At 47.2% G+C, this 20,983-nt stretch overlaps 1 long non-coding RNA gene across 1 annotated transcript in view; it reads right to left on the reverse strand.

The window, feature by feature from the left end:
- Positions 1-20,983, reverse strand: part of LOC143156116 (uncharacterized) — a 76,935-nt gene that overhangs the window by 16,151 nt on the left and 39,801 nt on the right. The window contains exon 2 of the long non-coding RNA XR_012994563.1: positions 18,988-19,354. This is a non-coding gene — a long non-coding RNA (uncharacterized LOC143156116). The remainder of the gene's footprint in view (positions 1-18,987; positions 19,355-20,983) is intronic.

Genomic DNA, 20,983 nt, shown 5'->3' on the forward strand with positions numbered 1-20,983 from the left:
GGGCTCGGAGGATTTCTGCCTTCCCAACAAGGCGGCCGGGGTGAAGAATGCAAGTGACGCAGCAGCATCTTGCTGGGAGAGAGGGGGAAAAAAGTAAAAAAAAACCCAAAAAACAACCAAACCCAAAAAACAAAAACCAAAAAAAAAAACCCCTAAAGCTCTTTGGATGAGGTTCAGGATGACTACACTTTTACTGTAAGTGTTTAGTAACTCGGAGTCGCATAACCCTTCTCTGCCCACTTGGGGCCACAACACGCAGATTACAAGCTACAAGAAATGCTTCACACACACACAGACGAATCCCCCGTCCAAGGGAGGACAAAAAAACCTTTAACAAATTAAGCTGCATTTCCCATTTAAGCAGAGCCCGATCACTATTTATTTAACAATTTTAAAGTGTTATTTTAGCCTTCCTGGTTTGTGTGTGTTGAAAGGCTGTTCCTGGGACAGGAGCCAAAGTCGATTAGAGCAACCTGGCAGCCGGAGAGGGAGGGAAAAGCAGGGTGGAAGAGCGGAGGAAGGCGCCAGGGCAAGGCTTCACCACGGGGATGGACACCGGCAGCCCCCAGCCATGGAGCTGGAGGGAGGCGAGCAGAAAATTAGAGATAGAAAGGGGGAGAGGGAGCCGCGGTGGAGAGCACCGCCCGGTCCATCACCATTCGGCGGTTGCCGGCAGAGGCTCCCCACTTTCGGCACCCTTATGCTTTGTCCCGAGCAAGCGTGCCGGGAGATGAGCAGGTGAAAGTAAAGCCACGACAGACCTGCACGCACAAGCATCCATCCCGGGAGGATGACACAGAGCTCTCTGCTGTGGGGATGCCCCATGCAGGTACCGCCCAGGCAAGGCGCTGAACCCGCCTGAGAGATGCTTTCACAGGAGAACCAACCAGAGGATGGATGATCCACTTGGGTACAAACACTGTTTGCTATCCACCTGCTCCAGCACGCCCTGCAGCAGCGACAGCCCTGGGACAAACGCGTCGAGGGAAGAACAACAACATTAAACATCTCCCCATGGGTACCAGATGAGTCCCACTCTGGGGTCCTGCATCCTACTCCTCCTGCCATCGTTATGCTTCCAGGTCGGCCTCCGGGAATGATTTTTGGAGCAGGCAGGCAGAGGCGAGACGGATGATGGTGAAGCAGGATGCATGCTGCCCCCAGATGAGCAGCTTTCCTGTCTGGATCAGGGGAAACCTACCTGGTACCCACTGATGGGGGCTGTGAAACATGTAGCTTGGACCACCGTCAGCCCCTTCCACCTCCACACTCCCAAAGTGAACCTTTTATCAGTTAACACGAGACCCCCTCTTTCACCTGTATTGAAGCAAAAAATGCTGCTTTAATCACCAGTTTCCTCCGAAGAGCTCGAGGGCTCCTCAGCCGTGGTTGCTCCGTGCACGGGCGCTTCCTCAGGCTCACGTGCCCCACCAGCACTGCTGCCATCAGCCTGGGGCTGGCCAGCAGCAAAACTGTAACGGTTCTTCTCCATCTGCAGTGCAGGCGGAGGACGATGTGAGAGGGAAATCTGGGGACCCACTCGCACCCAGCTCCTCTCCTGCAACACATCCCTCTGCCCATTAGACATGGGTGGGTAGAAGGACAGACGCAGATGCAGGGACTCCCCTGGACCAAGCATGAGCAGACTCTTCCATGTGGCTTTTCAAACCCAAGCAGAGAGAGGATGAGCACACATGCCAGAGGAAGCCCTGCTAAAACATGCTGATAATAATGATTTAGGGGTGCAAATCTACAGAAGGAGGGAGCCAGAGAGGAGCCAAACAGAGCACCACAGAGGAGCCAAAACGCACCAACAGGTTACAGGAGCCAGCAACAACCCCAACACTTGCAAGAGCCGGGCAAAAGGGCTGCGTGTGGCTAGAGATTTCAGTAGACACAGCCACCAGGACCATCCTCATGGACTCATTAATACAAGCACGGTGGTGTGCCAGGGCGTCACGACCCCGTCCTCCAGAGACATTCCCAAGCGAGGTTCCCACATGAGCACCGGGAGCAGGACTTGCAGCCGTGACGGTGCATTAGGCAGAGCAAGGTTTGGCACAGACCCGGTGCTGGTGCTGCCCCGAGGCGCCCTGGCCGGTTGCACATAGGCAGCAGTGTTTGCCGGAGGACTCAGTTGCTGCAGCTCTGCAGGAAGAGTTTCTCCTTCCCGTGCTGGCCAGGCAGAGGCAGTGACCCAACCCAACCCAGAAGCCTCACAGCTCCTGCTAGTCCCATTTTATTATTTTTTTTTAATATGACGTGTTACTGCACAGAGAAACACCTGGAAAATGCAGGGCAAGGGTGCTGCTAGCAAAGAGCACACCCATGCATGAAAAGAGTGACCAGAGGGATACAGGCTCGCCGCGGCAGCACTGCAAGCACATCTCAAGGCCAGCACACTCCCCTCCAGCCACCCATCATTGCCTTGGACCCGGGCTTGGCGCCCTCCGGGACGGGAAGTAGGGCTTTCCCACCTCTGCTTATTCTCCTTTGCTCTCATTTTTGGGAAGTAACAGAGCACTAAGGAAGGTAACAGCTAGAAAAAGGAGCAGAAGGCAACCCTAGCCTAAAATCCATTGGGCGGCTGGGGAAGCAAGCAAAGGAAAGCGAGCAGTAGCGAACCGAGGAAGAGACATAGCAAGCCCAGAGACACTATTCTGCATGTTCCAGAAGTGCAAACTTGGAAGGAGCCATGAGGGGGGAAAAAAAAAGCTCACCCCTAATGCTCGAGGCTCACCCTGACCCTTCTGAGCATTCGAGAAAATGAAGACCTTCAGCACTGCCCAAACCACCCGCTGCGTTTTGCAGAAGGTGGGTTTTCCCCATGTCCAAAGACATGTCCCCGAGATGCCACTACAACTTGACTGACCATACTGAAGAGCTCTGAAGCTCCGCTATCAGCAGTCCTGCCATGCCAGTCCGGCCACAAGCTCGCCACCCAGCAAACTTCATTTGGTGATCACTCCTTTTGGTATTATGTGGTGCGCAGGAACTGCCTGGGGATTTGACTTCTTCCCAGTGTAAGCCCCAGCCTGTTAGCCTTGAAAAAGCAATTAATAGCAAATTGCTTGTTTTCTTCTTCAATTTCTCTGTACCCTTTTTAAGACAAATTAACATGCTGCTTTTGTTTTTTAAGCAGCCTGGATCAACACAAGTCAGATTCAGCGCCAGCATGTCACCCATGTCACAAGCAAGCATAGCAAGCAGCTATATTTTTTTTCAGGGGAATTTTAGCATCAACTAAGCTAGAACTGAAGCCTAGATCTTCCTAGCAAGGCTCACATCTACATCGTCTAAGACAGCCAGCACAGACGCTGTGCTCTGCACTGTGCAGGGATGCAGCAAGGCAAGGGAACCCTGCAAACCACAGGGGAAAGCTCTGCAGCCTACAACAAAAGACTAGGCGTATCCAGTAGGTCTGCCTATCTATGATCTTCCTCTTCAAGGCACTTTTATATCCTCCTGTGATTTTAAAACTCAGCACATACTGTTTCAGCTTTGATGCTACGCGTTATTATTAACCAACCAATACCAGAATATCCTTTCTTCTTGCAGTAAAACCCCTCTTTTCCCTGGGGTATACAGCTGGTAGGGCAGAACACACCAGGCATTTAGCATTTAGTCATAAGCATAAGTATCAGCTTGAATGATCTAGGCTTGCATGGCTCCAGAGCATTCCCACCGGCTGCAAACACCAGCCGAGTAACATCACCGTCAGATGGCAGTTGCAGGGGTATTTGGTTTAGCATCCGCAGGGGAGGAAATCATCAGCTTGCATCACAGCACAGAGTGACCAATTTGTGGTCAACCAAACTACTCCCAAGAGCCGAAAAACCAAGTGCAATGCAGTAATGTCGGAAACGTGGATTCAGAACAGCAGGAGGTGTTGGGACACTCGGCCTCGGCAGGACTAACAGCGGCAGAAGCCATGCCAAAATCTGGATGCAAGGGCTGCAGAAATGCTGGGCCAGAAGGGACTTCAAACAGCCACCCAGCCCCAAACCCTCTCTTGGCTTGTTTGTCTTCATGCTTCTCTCCAAGGCAACACCGGCACAGCTCTGCCAAGAAGGAAGCACGACTCGGCTGCAGTTCCCAGCGACAAGCACCACTCGCCCCACCATCCGGGAAGGGCTGCTGTGCTGCTAACAAAGCGGTTTCTAACGCTTTTTGGGCCAGCTCCAGCATCACTCATTCTCCTTCACCACCACCACCAGGAGCTGGAACCTACGCTTTGAGAAATGCCAGCCTACCCGGCTGCTACCAGGCACGATGTGCTGGAAGACAGCATCCAGAGAAGCACTTCCCTGTATGCCATTTTCTTCTAGTCCTGTCCTCAGACATGGAGAGACATCAGGTGCTGCACTCCTCACACCACCTTCCTGGATGTCTCAAATCTGCTGCGTTCCCTTCAAGTCTCAACTCTACCAGGTGCTCAACCACCTCTCCTCTCCCTGCCCTCTTTCCTTCCTCCTGCATGTCATCTGTTGTCCGGGCAAAACTGCGTAGCCATACTTTGAAATTGTTTTGGGGACGCTTTTCAGCTTTTTCTACACTAACAAAAGTTCCTTGTCCCAGCTCACAGTGTGGACATACAGGTTGTGGCTACACAACTGACCACATGATGAGCCACAGTACAGCCAACACCAGGAGAGCAGAGATACCTGGCTCCAAAATTACTGCTGAAGACAGCATCCCATCAAACCATGGCCTGACACCTGTGGGTTGTTTTGGTTTTTTTTTCCTAGGATTAACATATACAAATCTTCCAGCTATTCCTCATAAGTGAAATTTCCCAAACAGAAGCTTCATCTTCCCAAGCCGCCTGCTTTCATATTAAAAATAGAGGGGCTGAGACTGGATGCTGTATTTCAAGTGAGGTTTTGTATGACAACTGAGATGGAATTATTACCTTTGCCATTTTTCTGTGGCCTATGCAAGATCTGCCTTTCTTGTAACAGCATCTGACTGTTGATTCACAACCAGCTTGTGATTCACTGCAGCTCCCGGATCCCTTTCTGCAGTTAACCTGCTACTGCTCATTTTGGGTACGCGCATCCTATTTCCAAGAGCACTGTTTTGCACTTGTCTTTATTGAATTTATTTTTCTTGTCTTCAAACCACCCCTGCAGCTCATTAAGACAACTGTAAGAGAAGATGCTATCACCAAAAGTACCTGCAGTGCCTCTGGTTGCATTTCATCTTCTGTATCCTCTGCAGTCTACCATCTAATCTGCTACTGACCCTCAAAATGCCTTCCTGATCCAACAGCAAACCATTTCTTTTAGCTTCTTAAGTACCCACTTATGATGATTTCATCTTCAGCACATTTCCCGAGTTTGTTTATTGAGCTGTTGAGATTTCCTCAAGAACTACTCAACAGCTTTCAGCACTTTTTTTGGTAGCCACTAAAATACCAGACTTGGTATGAGTTTGCCTAGTAGTTCTGCAAGCCCTCCATCCTTCAGGAGAACTTGCTACACCAGGAGGTATCACCATTAAGAGCTGGCAACTCAGACAGTACGAGTTCTGCAATTATTTGAATTTTTCTTTAAAGTCAGATCAAGCAGATCATCCATTCCACATTGAGGATCAGCATTACCGTTTTTCTTCAAGTCTCACCTACCCAGCTGTCTCTCCATTGCCATTTCCCTTGGCTGAGCTAGGATTTCAGGGCTGCAGTAGCTTACAAAGAAAAGCTCACACCCAAAGGGTTAAGACTTGTTTTTTCATGATCTTTAAATCATAAATACGATTTCCACTTGAAAAGGGAACACTTCATTTAACAGACACGGTGGCTCTGAAGGGTAATGCAGAGCTTTGAAGGAAATTTAAAAAAAAAAAGGCAAGAGGAGAAAGCAAAATAACACTTCCAGAAAGTTTTCCAAAGGAAATGAGTAACCACTTGTTATTAAATGATAAATCACAGTCCTCGGGAAGTGGCATTGTCTGTGGTCTATTTTTAATGAGAAAACACCCCTGTCACTGGCATGAGGGCCGAACATGCTGATGGGACGTGTCTGCGGACAGCAGAAGCATTCACTGGAAGCCATCATCTCATTTCTGCCATTTCCATCACTTATCAGCAAACGAAACAGCACGAAAAGAAAGTGACTTAGAGAAAAAAGAAAAAAAAAATGCATCCAGGACAACAAACAACGGCTACTGTTTTCCATGAAGGGAGGACAGGAGGAAACACTAGAGACCAAGCAGAGGAACCAGATCCCAAGCATAGTCTTAGGCTTTGCTTTTGTTTTCCACGTGTGAGGAATGCACACAAAGCCACCAGGAAGCAAATCTGTGCCAACCCTAATGTCCCCATAGGGGTTTAGGTGACCTCCCACGTGCACTAGCATCCTCTGTGCCCCCAAGATGGAGACACGTTGGGCACACAGCCACAGTAAATCCCTCGGCCTCTTTCCCCCGGGGTCTGCCACCGAGACAGGGCTTTCTGGGGAAGCACCTGATGCTGCAGCTCCGCTGGTGCTGAGCACTTCAGAAGTGCAAGTAGCCTCATTTTATGCTGATAAATAAGTCCCAGATTCCTGTGGCAAAGTGACTCACCAACTGGGAATAGGCACACAGTGTGGAGGGAAGGGAAGCAAAAGTCAGCGGAGCTAGCTGGAGGCTCAGCAACAGGTACAGCCTCAAAACCAAACCAGAGGGACCACAAGCTCTCAGACACCCCGCCATCACGCAGCAAGCCTCCCGGCACACCAGCGAGGGGACCGTTTTTAGCACCTTGCGCCAAGCCCAACCACCTCTCAAGCCCCAACCAAGCATTGCCAAGCCCGAGCCACAGGGTTCAGCTGCAGACCCACATCCCCCACATGCTCAAGCCAACTCCGACCCAAAACCACACGCGCACCCCCAAACTTTTCAAGCTGCACCAGAAACGAGCAGGAACCTACGACCGGCTCACTGAAATACAATGCACTATGCCTAGTTTTACTGTGAGGGTGATCGAGCACTGGCACAGCTTGCCCAGGGAGGTTGTGGAGCCTCCATCCCTGGAGATATTCCAAAGCTACTGGACGTGGTCCTGGGCAACTGGCTGTAGGTAGCCCTGCTTGGGCTGGGAGGTTGGACCAGATGACCTCCAGAGGTCCCTTCCAGCTTCAACCATCCTGTGATTCTGTAATTGCAAAGACATACGGCACTGCAATCCTGCATGTTAAATTAGCTTTCACTGACCTAGCGCAAAAAAGACTGTAATTATTCAACTTCTCAACTATTTCTGACATTCTTTCCATAGATGAGGTTTAAGCCTTTTTTTTTTCCCCCCTTCCTTTTAATAGGAAGGCAACCCCACAGTTTGCAGGAGATTATATAACACACACACACACACATCACTCTTCCAAAACAGCGTCTGAAAGCATTTGTTTGATGATTTTTTTTTTTTTTGTCCCCCCCATAAACCACCACCCTGCTGGTCTCATTCATTGTGCGGCATTTTGCAACGAAGCGTAAAAACAGTATTAATCATAGTTCTGAAAACACACAAACTTCTTCTCTGAGGTTTGAAGTAACCATTTGGAAGGAAAACTTCCAGGAGCCAGAGGGACTGACAGGGCTGGAGACTAAAGTCCTTCTTTTCAAAGGCCAAGTGTATCCCAATATATCCTTTGGACAGCTGCCCCAAGCCAAAGTTATAATACTTTATTCTTCAGTTCAAGTAGCAAGAAGGAGATTTGGTACAAAATCAGGACAAATAGCCAAAGTGAATGGGGAGGTTTAGCAGGCAAATGTGTCGTAAATCTAACGGGAGGCTTGAGCTCTAATTACAGCTTTGGTGAGAATCGATGTCTGAAGCCTCAGCTGCCTCTCACCTCCAGGATGCTGCGGGTATTGGGGCCAAAATGACCAGGTATGGGCACCCATCCCTTGCAGGCAGCACCCGAACATCCCAGACCAAGCGCTGGCACTCACCCGTGGCAGAGTGTTGCTTCAGCAACAGTCAGAAACACAGAGATCTGCAAAGGTTATGCCAAAAAATAAAAATCATTATCATCTTTATGTTTTCTGGCCAAACACCACTGGATAAAATTATCTTCTACATAAATCAAGCTCTTTGTCCACCTCCACAGATTTAGTGCTTCTCGTGGACACAAGGAGGGGCTTCTGACAGAGACAGAGTTGGGAAAAACCATGAGGCTCATTTCTACGTTAGATGCTTTAGCAGAGATTTGCCAAAGGCTTTGGAATCCCTCCACTTCAGAGGTAAAACAACAATAATTTAAACTCCTCCTTTTAAATTAGGAAGGGCACTAAAAGAAACTATTGAAAGAGAAAAACCATCTAGTCCGCCACCGCATCCAACTCAAACACCGACATTTTCTCTCAAAGCCCAAAAGTGGTTTAAACGAGCTGGCAAACGAGGACTTTACCTTTTTCTTACCCATCCTTCCCTGACATTTTCTCCTCTGCCATTAATCTTCCAGGCAAAGCAGTTGATCACAGGGACAGCGCACGTCAAGCATCCCAGTGCAGAAAGCCCCAAGATGCTGCAACCAGGGGCAGGGGTGATGCAAGCAGTTGCAAAGCATCTCACAGGGCATGCCAAGTATTTCGGGTTTATTGTTATATGGATAGGATAGGATAGGATAGGATAGGATAGGATAGGATAGGATAGTTCAGTTGGAAAGGACCTACAACCATCATCTAGTCCAACTGCAAGTACTTTGTATTAGAAGAGCAAGCTGAGAGAGAAAGAAAATAATTGATGATTGATTTTTTTTTTTTCTTTTTTAATCAATAATCCCAGACTCTTGTGTGTGGTAAAGTTCCCTGCTTATTCAAAGCACGCGTGCCTCTGCCCATCTTGGCTACTGATACCATTTCTTATCAGCACGTTTCATTCTTTTCCATTCTTGCAAGAGCTCTGCAACGTAAAAAAAGGATATTATCTTCATATTTAAGAGGCAAAAAAGGCTGACAGGGATAGGCCTACCTTGCTATCGAGACTTTTGCAAGAGCAGGAACAATGTGGCAACCAAAGATTTAGCGTTGTCTACACAAGCCCCACTGGGGACCCCAGCTCCTTCGTCAGCAGCCAGCCCACGGGCAAGCTGCTGTCTTGGTATCGAGGTGGCCAGATAAAAGCACACACTCAGAGACACATCCCCCTCTTCCATGCAGATGTATGTACTTCAGATGACCAGTCCAAATTTGCAAAGAAAGATGTGTACGGCCAGGGAACATCACCCATTTACTCCACACCATGGCTCCTCTTGGGCACTCAGCTCAGCCAGCCAAGCTGAAGAAGACCTTTGCACTGATCTGAATCCCCAAAGCAGCCATGTAAACACTGGAAGAGTGCAACCTCATGTCTCTGCAAAGGATGCTTAAATACACCCTTTTCTTCAGGAAAAAAGAAAGAGGAGGAATAGCTATTCAAAACCTACGTGCCAGCCAATCCGGTGACCGAGTGCCATCCTCCAATAGTTTTTTTAGACAGTCATGAACTTCAAATTTATTTTGTCTCCTTCTCCCAGCAGCTCCTAAACCGTGTGAGCTAAATATTTATAGAAGAGTCACTGTTTGTTTAAGTTTTAATCCATACTCGTTGAGGTCCAATATGCCCAGATCCCAAAATGACAGCTGATTATAGAAGAGCCTGAAAAGACAGCAGAGGGGACCCTGATGCTTACCAGACCTTTCATCTGGACACTTTCTCCAGCGGTTGTTTTGGGGCACCTTTCCCAGCTTCTTTCAAAAGAAGAGCAACTGCAACTCCCGCCAGCCAAGGGCCACGTTTCATCAGATGCTTTGGCACAGCTCTGCTCAGTGCCACAGAACCCCAGGTTTTGGGGAGCCCCCGACGTGCTTCGGAGCCCACTCCTCCCCGACTCGCAGCAAGGCAGCTGCATTGCTTCTGGAAATGCAACTGAAGCACCTGAGCTGCTGCACAGCATGCACCAAGGCAGGGTGCAAACACCTCTGAGCCCATGCAACCAACCTGCCACAGGTGGGGTACGGCATGGTGTCACTCCAGCTCAGCAAGTCCTACCCTGACCTGTCCTTTCTGTCTCTCCTGGATTCAGCAACAGCTTTTACAGTTTATCATGGTGTCCACTCCAATGGTACAACAAAATCCTCCCGTACCTTACAGAATAACTGAGGATACCCAAACTTTTTGGCTAACTGGACAACCTGTCAGAAGTTGAAAAGGCACCTGTATGTGCCGACATGCTTCTGCTATAAGCTAGCTAAGTCCAACAAGTCATGCGGCAGAGGATGACAGCACCTTCTTGCATGCGGTGGTAACACAGCTTTACAGGTAAGCCAAGAAAAAAATTAGACTGTGCTTCAGACGCGGAGATTTCCATTTATTCATCCTATAAAATCACATGTGGGCCCAGTTAAACACTCCTGGGAGTCTTCCATTTGGGGTATAATGAGGGACTCACCACCACGAAGGTACACACGAGAGGCAACGCCATTGAGTGGGCATAGTGCCATGCTGGCATACCCCCATGGAGCATCTCACCCTGTAAGTGTTCAGCGTTCAGCTTTGCAAGCTCCCAGAGGAACAGCAGAGGCAGGGAGACACCACCCAAGCAAACATACTTCTCAGCATCTTCTGATGACCACCCAAGGCTGGAAATTCCCTTCATTTTTATGTTTCCACATAAAAGTTCCCACGTGAGGAACTAAGCAGAAAGTGCTTATTCACCTCAGATGGGTGAGAGGTTGGGACGGCTTTGCCTGAGTTCAGCTACTTCAAACCCAGCACCTGATTTAAACAGCCCCCCTTGGATGAGCACACGTTGCTGAAGAACTCAAAACCACCAACAACAGCTATTGCTGTGCTCTTCCCATCAAAATAAACTCTTTCTCAGTGCTGCAGCAAGGTGGGACTCCAATATTGCTCTGTCCTGGGGTTCTCTGGGGAATGACAGGACCCATTCTGTCCCTGCACAGGGTGTTTCAGGGCATTTCTCCCCAGTAAAACAGAAAATGTGGTGTCGAGCAAGAGGATGACTTTTGTCATCAAGTGGATCTCAAGGTCAGGTTTGCACGCTGCCATCATTAGGAGTCTCGATATCCAGCATGAAGGCCCTTGCATGGATGAAGAACCCGATTGTGCAAATGGCCGTGCCAGTGCCATGCATGCATGCACTACCCACCCTCCTCCTCACACGCGTTTTCTATCCGGGCGTGCCTATGCACACGCACACAGGAAAGCACCTGATGAAGTGTTATGGATGTGCTCATATGTACACGCACATGAATATGCACAAGTACACAGCCCACCACAAGCAAGCCATGCTGACAGACGAGATTAAAGAGAAGACTGCAACATGAAGGAGGCTGGAAATAATGACAAGCACTTTCATCAGTAAAACCCCAATTATGCAGCCTGCACACAGCCTCTCATCTCTATGGAGCAAGCAAAGCTACTTATTACAGAGACGCCTTTACCATAATCGGACCTTTAGAGAAAGGAGAGGAGCTGCCCTGGCTTTCCTGTGTTTTATTTCTCCAGGTCTTGGAGGAGAGACCTGTTGTCAGAAGCACACGCCTTGCCACACACATCACCACAGCTGGTGGGTCCACTGGAGCCAGCCGTAACCGGGAGGTTGAAGGCACAAGCCTACGACCAAGGAGACTTCGAAACCACAGCTGGTCTCCTCCAGCATCATCCACACCGTTAACGCCATGGGGTCGGCTTTACCGATGCTTCATGGAAGACAGACACAGATGCTTCACAGAAGAAAGCAAAATTTTACTAGGGCACAGAAGAGAGACATTTTTCTATTTTAATTCATCTGGTCCTAAAAAAAGAAAAAAAAAGAAGAAACAAAAAGAAGAAATACAGCCCCCCCTCTTTCCCCTTTTACATAAATATTGGATCTGAGCGCTTTATGCTCTTAAGAAGTTAAAAATAGCAAATAATATGAAGTCTATGTGCTGCATCTTTTATCAAAGCCTTTTATGAACATCAAAACCAGCTCCTCTGCGCTCTTTTATACTTTCCTGCTGTCACTCACAATTCGTAAGAGAGGACTGCAGAGATACAAAGGGTAAAGCACTTCCCAGCACTGTCACAGGGAGCCAGGGACAAAAAACAGCTTTTCCTCAAAGCTCTGAAATCTAAGAGCAGTTTTATGATATAATGTCACTTTTAGCACAAGAGATGAATAATAGATATTCAAAATATAATAATACTTTCACAAGTAAACAATGCTTTGCAGTGTCAAAGCTTTTCAGCAGCACTGTCAAGCGTTTGCAGAAGGATTGACAGTGCAATCACCGTAACACCAGCGGGAAGCAAATACTGCGAGAATAAACATGCGTTTAACAGAAAGGCAGGGTCTCTCTGGCCAAACTCCATCTGTGTTCTCTAGAGACACACATCCAGATCCCCTCTATAAAAAAGGGGAGGTTTGGAGATTAACAAGATGAACCAGAAACTCTTTAACATAAACTTGACTTTGACCCTGCCATTTCTCAGAGACCTGTGATAAATCCAAACCTCCTCCCCATCTGTACAATGAGAAGGCTTACACTCACCTATATTCAAGAGATATGAGCATTAATTAACTTCAACATTAAAAAAACCACACTTGAAAGACGGTAGCTGCTAGAATATTCATGACTCTTTCCCAGCCTGTTTATATACCTGGATATGGAGCAAATCCCCCACGCAAACCACAGCAAACCTGAAAACACCATTTAGCTGTTCAGCATCTTTTCCACAGAAGGTAAATTCCATAACTTGCGGTCACCACTATTTTTTTCCTGCCTTGCACAGTAAGAGTTAGGAATTCCAAGGGAGGAAGTGATAAACCCATGATAAAAAAAATTCCAGTGAACTTTCAGCATTATCCTAAGCAAAAAAGAATTTCCTCCTTAGTCATCAACAGGCAGGGTAAGCCAGCTCCCCCGTGAATTACAGAAGAGCAGGGAAAAAATGCTTATCTGGGAGATTACTTCTCTTCCTAGTACCTCGGTATTTAATTTTTGAGCAGGGCAAAGGTTAAACAAAAACCACCTGATGCTGATGTAAATACAGTCCTGGATAAAACTGCACAGGGACCCCAGCAGAAAGAGTTGGTTCTTGCAAAAAGCTTAATGAAAACCAAGCGATGGTGCCAGCAGGGAGGGTGATGGCACTTCAGCATCCATTTGCCTGCCACAAGGATGCTGTCAGCCGGCAGGAGGGCACATCCACACTGTGGAGGTGGCTGAGCCGAAAGGCAATGACAGCCCCCATGGCCCACGGGGAGCCGGGGCACCGTGGGGGTCCCAGCATCGCTCAGCATCCCAGTGAATGCCCCCGGCACTCCCCTTTGGCCATGAAAACTGGGGTGTCAAGCCCACGATGGAGTTGGACCTCTCACCTGGACAGTGGGCAGGGCTCCACCTTCCACAGGCACCAGAGCTGGGATGCATCTGTGCCTCATCCCCCAACTTATCTACGGTAACCTATATAAAAAGGTTGTAACTATGTAAGGTTTTTTATTGCACAGCAGCAGAGCACGCACTCAAATCCCCTTTTTGCTGCTGGAGCCTTGGGTCTCTAATTCGATCTCCTGGCTTTGATACTACAAAGGTAAAAAGGAGGTGACACAACGATGGTTTCCTGCAATAGCAGAGCCGGTGAAACCACAAGATCCCCAAAACATTGCCAGGGAAAAAACAGAAGGATTGTTGCGAGATTTGCTTCCAGCTCAAGAAACACCCTCAGAATAAAAAATTGCCCAAAACAGTATTTTGTGTTTCTGAACTGGGCTCCATGCCACAGGACCAGAAAAGATTGGGTGGATACCCTCTCTTGGTGGCAGGCTGGCCCTGTGGCAGGCATTCCTGGCTGATGTTTTTTGTTTGCTGCCCGAAATCAGCAACCAGACCAGCTTGGAGATGATTAAAACTCAATTACAAACTCTTCAGATCACGTCCCATTCATGGTTTTGGGACAGTGCAAATCCTGCCACCTTCACCGAACAGCCCCTCCAAGGGCCTCTCACAGCCTTGGGATGCCAGCCAGCTTCAGAGGCTTTACATTTTCGTGGCATGAGACAAATTTCACTACAAGTTCCTCAATATTAATCCAAATAATGCTGCTCAGCAGATGGGAGCCCAAGAAAACAGCCTGTCAACACCTTCGGCTCTGCAGAGCCCCTCAAAGCAATGCAAAGGATTCGGGAGCTGAGCAGATACTCTTGCTTTGCTGGCTTTAGCAATGACACGTCTTGTGATAGTTCACTGCTTCTTTGCAACCTGGAGCAGCACAGTAAGTCAGCAGATAGTTAAGTATTTACTGTGCATAGTAAGTCAGCACCTGCAGATGCAGGCCCTCATGGAAAAAGCAAAGATCACACATTAATAAAGATCTTTATTCTGAAAGTAATTACTATGATGCTTTAGTCAATATAAAATGCTGAGCAACATCTCAAAGCGATAAATAGAGGACCATTCAACACATACTAGCAGGATTATTTCAGACCTTTAAAAATATATAAATATTTATTTATTTACAGAAATAGAAATAAATAGAAATATGCCCTTGTGTATCCCCAATTAGATGCCCTACAAAGAGGGCATAAAGTTTGGGCACGAATGGCACACGCCAAGATGCTGTCAGCAAGCGCCCCAAGACAGGGGCGGAACTAAGGAGCGACAACACATGCTGCAAAAGGGGGGGAAGATTTAGCATAACCTAAGGACTGAGATACACAACTAGTTTGCTTCGCTCAAGCTGGCTCTCACCACTGCCCAGCAAGCAAAAGCCAACGTACTCCAAAGCGCAGTCCTGGGATCAACAGCAGCAGGATGAGCACAGGTCCATCAGCACCCCTCACCCTGAGCACGCTCTCCTCCAAACCTCCCAGGCAGCACAGGGAAAGAAAGATCGAAGCAAAATTTCAGCATCAGCAGCTTCAGCGCTTTTCCTGAGCAGAGGAAGAAGCGAATCCAAAGATTCAGCTGTAAATATTTTGAAAGTGGCAAATGGACATTGGGCAGCCAAGATAAGAAACTTTAAAAGCACTTACTTGCATTTGCTGCCCCCAACCCTTGCAAATCCAGCCTGCTGGTAAGGTAGGTTGCCCACAAACTGAAAGCTGAAACTAGTCTCAGACCCAATTCCAGAGAATTGGGAGTAATTCTAGAAGCAGGAAACCATCAAGCAAGAGACAGCATCTGTAGATTAAATCTTCTTCCTTTGCCAGGCTTCGATACGTTCAACTCACAAAACCATAAAGAAAGTAAGACTACCTAAAAAAAGCTTCATTGTCAAATTTATTTTATAGCTTTGAGGTTATTTTTTTTCCCTTAAACCAATAAATACTTGCAATTCCTTTATTTGCTGCCAGCTGGGGAGAGATTTGAAAACTTCTGCAAACCTGCAATTTCAGTGCTTGTCTGTGCTGGGCACTAAAAAATTCCTCTGGGGTGAGAAAGAGAGAGGTTAGTCATGACAAGAACATCCCTGCAATGTGCCAGGGCTGCTTTTCACTGTCATCCAACCATCATTAATACCGACTTAGCCCATCCATGATTTTTATAATCAGTTATGTGCTTTTGAAACACACACCCAAACACATTACCCTCACAAGCAGCCAAACTGAAGCTTTCTGGTTTTGTTTTTTTTTTTTTTTTTTTAATTAATAACATTCATCTGTCCATAGTCCTACCCCCTAAAGGACATTTTGACCCAACGCTCTGCACCCTGACTGAAAGGCTTTGCTACTTTACCAGCAAGCATTTTAAATGCTGATGGAGTTCATCATTTAGCTAGCACCCAGGGACGCACCTGGCAGCCCCCCAGCCCGGGTGCTCACGCTGACTGAGGGGAAAGCCCTTAAATTACACTCCCTTTGAAGTTGCCCCACATCTGTGCAGGATGAGACCAGCTCTGAACAACACCTGAGATGATTTTTCTTCCTTGTAAAAGACAGTTGTAAATCTGCAACTGAAACATCATTCTTTGCCAAGCTCTAATTCTCGGGCCACCCCCAGCTACCGGCAGGCTCTCAGGTGCCCGCAAGGCTCTCTTTGCAAGGGGCAATGCAGAAGGCGAGATTTGGGGTACGTCTACCACGGCTTTTCTCCTTGCTCGGTGTCAGCGCAGACCCATGCAACACAGAGTGCAAGCACCGTTGGGGCTGCTCTAGGTTACCCAGGTAATGGGTAGGTTTTGTTTGGTCTCCAAACAGGCATCTCCAGAAGCACCAAAGCGACTGCACCAGACTGGAGCAGAGCAACCGACACCCCATTTTCTGGGGTACCCTGAGCACTGCTTGTACTCTAGAACTGTAGCCAACAGCTCTTCTCACACTCAAGATCCATGAAGAAATCTGTGTACAAGTGGTGATTACACCTCTTCTGGCTCTCTAAACAAGAGGAAACACAAGGAACTCCCTCGCATCAAATATAGAGATGCTCTTCCTAAAACATTGAGCAACAAGGGCTAGGAGGAGACCAATAAACACATTTTGCACATATGCTCCAAGAGGTGTTCAGAGGTGTTCGGGGCTCATTCCACCACCATGCACTGCTGACAAAGGACCTTTTCACATCTTACACGAACAAGTGGCGATCTGGTTTGCAACGTCTTTATCAAGCAGCTGGCCGCAAAAAAAAAAATTACTTTAGATATCAATGGTGTTTGCTTTAATTGTAGACAAAAAGCTCGCACTGCCAGTGATCCTTTTTTCTTAAGTGCCTTAGAAGTTGTTAGGAGCTAATTAATAGAACACCAGGAATTGCAGTGACAGGAAAGCTGTGTTCTATATTCCTGAGAGAGAAAAATGGGCTAAACAATTTTCCTGATCAACCCACACAGTGGTGCTTGCCCACCCGTGAAAGTTAATTCAGGTTAAGGAAGGAAAACTTTTATCTCTGAATGAAGGGCTGAGACTGAAGCCAAAGACACAGCCAAATCCTGGATTTTTAGTCATTTCTTAATTTGGTGCACAGGATCAGGAGGCTCTGAGCAAAGCCCTCGCCAGGGCTGCTCTACGGTGGTACCCACCGGTCTGCTCACCCGGGGTCAGATCAGCCATGCCTTCCCTCTGGCTCCAACCAGCAGAAGACTCAGCAGGGCTAGGAGGACAGTGGGATCCTGGGATGCCCAAGCTATTGGAAAGCCCAGCCAGGGGCATCTCAGTGGGTGATCCCAGCTCTGCTGCCCAACACACAGCGACGTACCAAACCTGAGTTGCAAACCAGCATTTTGCAGCAGATCTAAATGAGAGTGGAGTTTGGCTTGGTGAGCCCAGGTGAATCTCAGCAGCATTTATTTAGATTTAGTAAATTGTTTCTGTGTGCTAAAGGACAAAAAGCTAGGGGAGAAGAGAAAACCTAAATACCACTATATGTAACGTTGTCACCTTTCACATGTGGACCTAAGCAAACAATTACTTGGTGTCTTCACCAGAGGTACAGACGGAGTCACTGGAGGAGTCAGCTGCAGAATATAGATTTCCTAACTGCCCTTCCTCTCTCTCGGCCATCAGAGAAAGCCTTCAGACATACAGAAGAGGCATCATGCAGAAGAAATACAATCATTTTTCAGTGCATTTTCTACGTCATTTGAGCTGGACTGCAACATGCCAAGTGAGCAAAGCAGGAACATAGTTCAGCGAGGGGAAGTCAAACGCTGAACGTCCCGGTCCCAGGGGATGCCTCTGCAGCAGAGCACAAAGCCCATGCAAGCAACACTGGGGGTCTCCATCCTCCCTGAGGGGTGGGATCTTGCAGATGCTGCTGGGCTGAGCCTCCAGGCAGTCCTCCTGGAGAAGATCCTGTCTTGGCACATGACCATGTTGCACGGGGGTTGACCACCGACCATCCCCACCAACCTGGCACAATGCTGCTTTTCACCTACCGTGTCCAAATCCCCGTGGTTAATTCTAGCCTCTCTTACAGGCACAGCAAGTGCTTGACTTTCCTGCTAGTTAAAGCAAAGAAACTTTTTATCCTCAATCTTTGTTTAACATCTCCATTTGGCCTACGGGTCGCAGTCAAATTCAAGAGCGAGGCGACCGACTTTGTTTCCCCCACACGCACTCTACCCCCCCATTTCCTTCCTTTAATCTGATGCGAAATAGCGCTTACGAAGCAAGAAGATGAAACTTTTAATGCCTCACAAATGCTGATAGGAGTGCAGAATAAATGTATAGCAAAGCATTTTCAGCCCTTTCCCTTCAGCACCTCCTCTTTGTATAGTAAAAATAAGTAAGAAGCTAGATTGAAAGAGCTAACTTTCTCTCTGCTCTGTAGAAGGAGAGATCTGTTCACCAGTACACATGAGGAGATTCAACCAAAACCAGCACAACTGCCAAGAAGGATGATTTTCACAGCAAACTGATACCCACAGAGACCAGCACAGTGATCCGGTTCTGGTATACTTTTTTTTTCCATTCTACACATCTAACTCATTGTAAATGACTATAAAAATGCAAATTTGGCTATCACTACAGCTATTGAGTTATCCATGTCTATACTGAATAGGAATAGTTTTAGTTTTAAAATTTAAATCAATCTCCTTTTTTATGGGATAAATCATCCTCAAAATGACGTTCTTCAGCAGAAATACTGTAAATTAAGAAGTGGAAAAATGGATTAAACGCTCATGTCATCTCCTTTGAAACCAGATGACAAAGCCCGATAAGCTGATCCACACGTGGCTGGTGCCGGCTGTGGGTTACAAACACAGCAGGCAGCTGCCCGAGAGTCCGGGGCGATCCAGGAGGAGGAATAAGGAGCAGCAGGTATGAGCTCCTCCATCCCCCTCCTCAGATGCGAGGCTCAGGTTGGGCATCAAAACCTTCAGAAGAAGCTGACCCCACTGCTCCACACAAATCTACATCTCAAATTCGGTCTGTGTCCTAACAAGGAAAACCCACCTTCAGAGCATGGCACCAAGGACTTTGGAAGGTCTTACCTTTAGCAGAAGCTAGTAAGGAAACAAAATGATTGAACTCCTAAAGATCTGGAAAGCAAACTGGCTAGTGAATGAGAAAACCATCTACATACCTGCTGGACATGAGTGCTGCTGCACTGGAAAAGCTCTGGGAGAAGAAAAATTATCCTTCTGCTGGGTAAAGCAATGGCTCCATCTTGAAAAAACGCAAGGGGGGGTATTCCAGTAAGTGACAGGTTTGCTATAATCCTCAGGACAGACAGGCTTCCTTCCCAAATGACATGAGGTGACCCAGGAAAAAACAGGGTAAAAAGACAGTAGGAACTTCCAGATGCTTTTATCTGCAGCCAACGTTCTCCAGAGGGTTTTGGGGTCCATACATCCCATGATCCTAAAAATCCTTGGAAGCTACCGAAAGGACCATGCTGCCAGGCTCCTCCAAACATTACTCCAGATCGGTGGGAAGCGTGGGACTGGGACCTTCAAGAGAGAGGAAAGGGACAGGCCGTTACACGACAGCTCTTACCACATTGGACGAGACTTATTCCCATGCAAACTTCTATCTTTTGATTTATTTTTGCACAGTAGGAAGTTTTTAGGTTTTTTTTCCTTTTTTCTTTTTTTTTTTTTTTTCCCAGTTTGCATGGTTTATTTAAATGAATGTCACACTGAGCATAGGCACACCATGGGGCCACCACCTCCAGAGGCCTCACAGGTGCCAGGTGATGTGAGGAGGTAGACAACAAGCCAGCAATTGAAAAAAAGTTCTCACCTAACCAACAGATCTTTCCAAAACCCTCTTTTTTTTTTGTCAGAGGAAAGGAGGCAGTTTTCCTCCCCTCTCCTTTTTTTCTACCCCTTCTAAACTTAATGAGGTGTTTTCTCCACCAGGGAAGAGAAGGACGGAAAGGGTTGTAAGGCAGCAGGTCAGCAGGACCACCTGCCTTCCTGATTTCAGAGGAAAATGTCCATCCATCAGGAGCATCACACCGTCAGGAGCATCACACCGTCAGGAGCATCACAGTGAGGTCTGGCCCAATCCATCAGCAGGATCCTACCCCCAACATCTCAAAAACATGCAGCTCTTGAGTACAAGAACCCTCTTTGACCTCCTACCAGGCAGAACCACACTTCCCACCTCTATGTTCAAAGAAAATAAACACATCCCAGCAAAGTGGCTCAAAATACCCAGGGAATTAGTCATAAAGAGTCTAGTATTTGATGTATATAAACCCATCATAATCTGGGGGGGTTTTGGTTGTTTTTTTTTCTTTATCTTACTATTCTGATCTTACTAATTATGCTGGGAATAGAGTTGCTGGGATTTTTGTTTGTTATTTTAAGATATGAAAACTGTCGCACAAACACAGGCAATTGCCAGGCCCGGAAATAATGCCTAGCAAGCACTGAAAGGAAACTCAAATAACTCTTTGCTCGACATTGCTTTCTAGTTCATCTGCAATAAAAACAGCAGAGAGCAGCTGAGAGCCAAAAGGGGTTTTTTCACTTTGTTTTAGCTGCAGCAGCACAGGAAGGTGATATCATTGTGTAATGTAACCAAGCAAGAGAGTAATGGAAGTGCAAGCAAATAGATCAAATAGCACAGGGTTAAATAAAAGGTGTGATAATCATTTGTTTCACTAATTGTGTCAATAAAGTCCTATCTATCCTCAAACAGTGGAAACGTCATCAGATATTAAAAAAAAAAAAGAGTCAGGTGAATAATTAAATGTACAAAACCCCATCATTTTTTCCCCAGATGCTCTCTTTAAAGGGTTGATTAGGAGAATCGCGTGTTTATTTTAAATAAAATTCCACTGACTTTGATCATGTTTAAATCACCTCGAGTATGAAACCTGCTTTGAATCAAAACTTCTTTCTCCCTAGGGAAAACAACAAAAATTGCCTTCCCTGCAGTAAAGATGCAGCCTTACCACAACCCAAGCTAACCTGGGTCGCAATGCCACCAACGGGACTGGACGACACCGTAACCCATGAAAATCCGGTGTCTTTGCAATGTGTTTGGGTTAAGTACAAAACCCAGCACGTGAGTCAGTACAAGGCAACCGGCAGTCTGCAGACAAGCTCGCAGATGGAGTTGCAGCTGAA

Source organism: Aptenodytes patagonicus, chromosome 2, assembly GCF_965638725.1.
Source record: "Aptenodytes patagonicus chromosome 2, bAptPat1.pri.cur, whole genome shotgun sequence".
Taxonomy (NCBI): domain Eukaryota; kingdom Metazoa; phylum Chordata; class Aves; order Sphenisciformes; family Spheniscidae; genus Aptenodytes; species Aptenodytes patagonicus.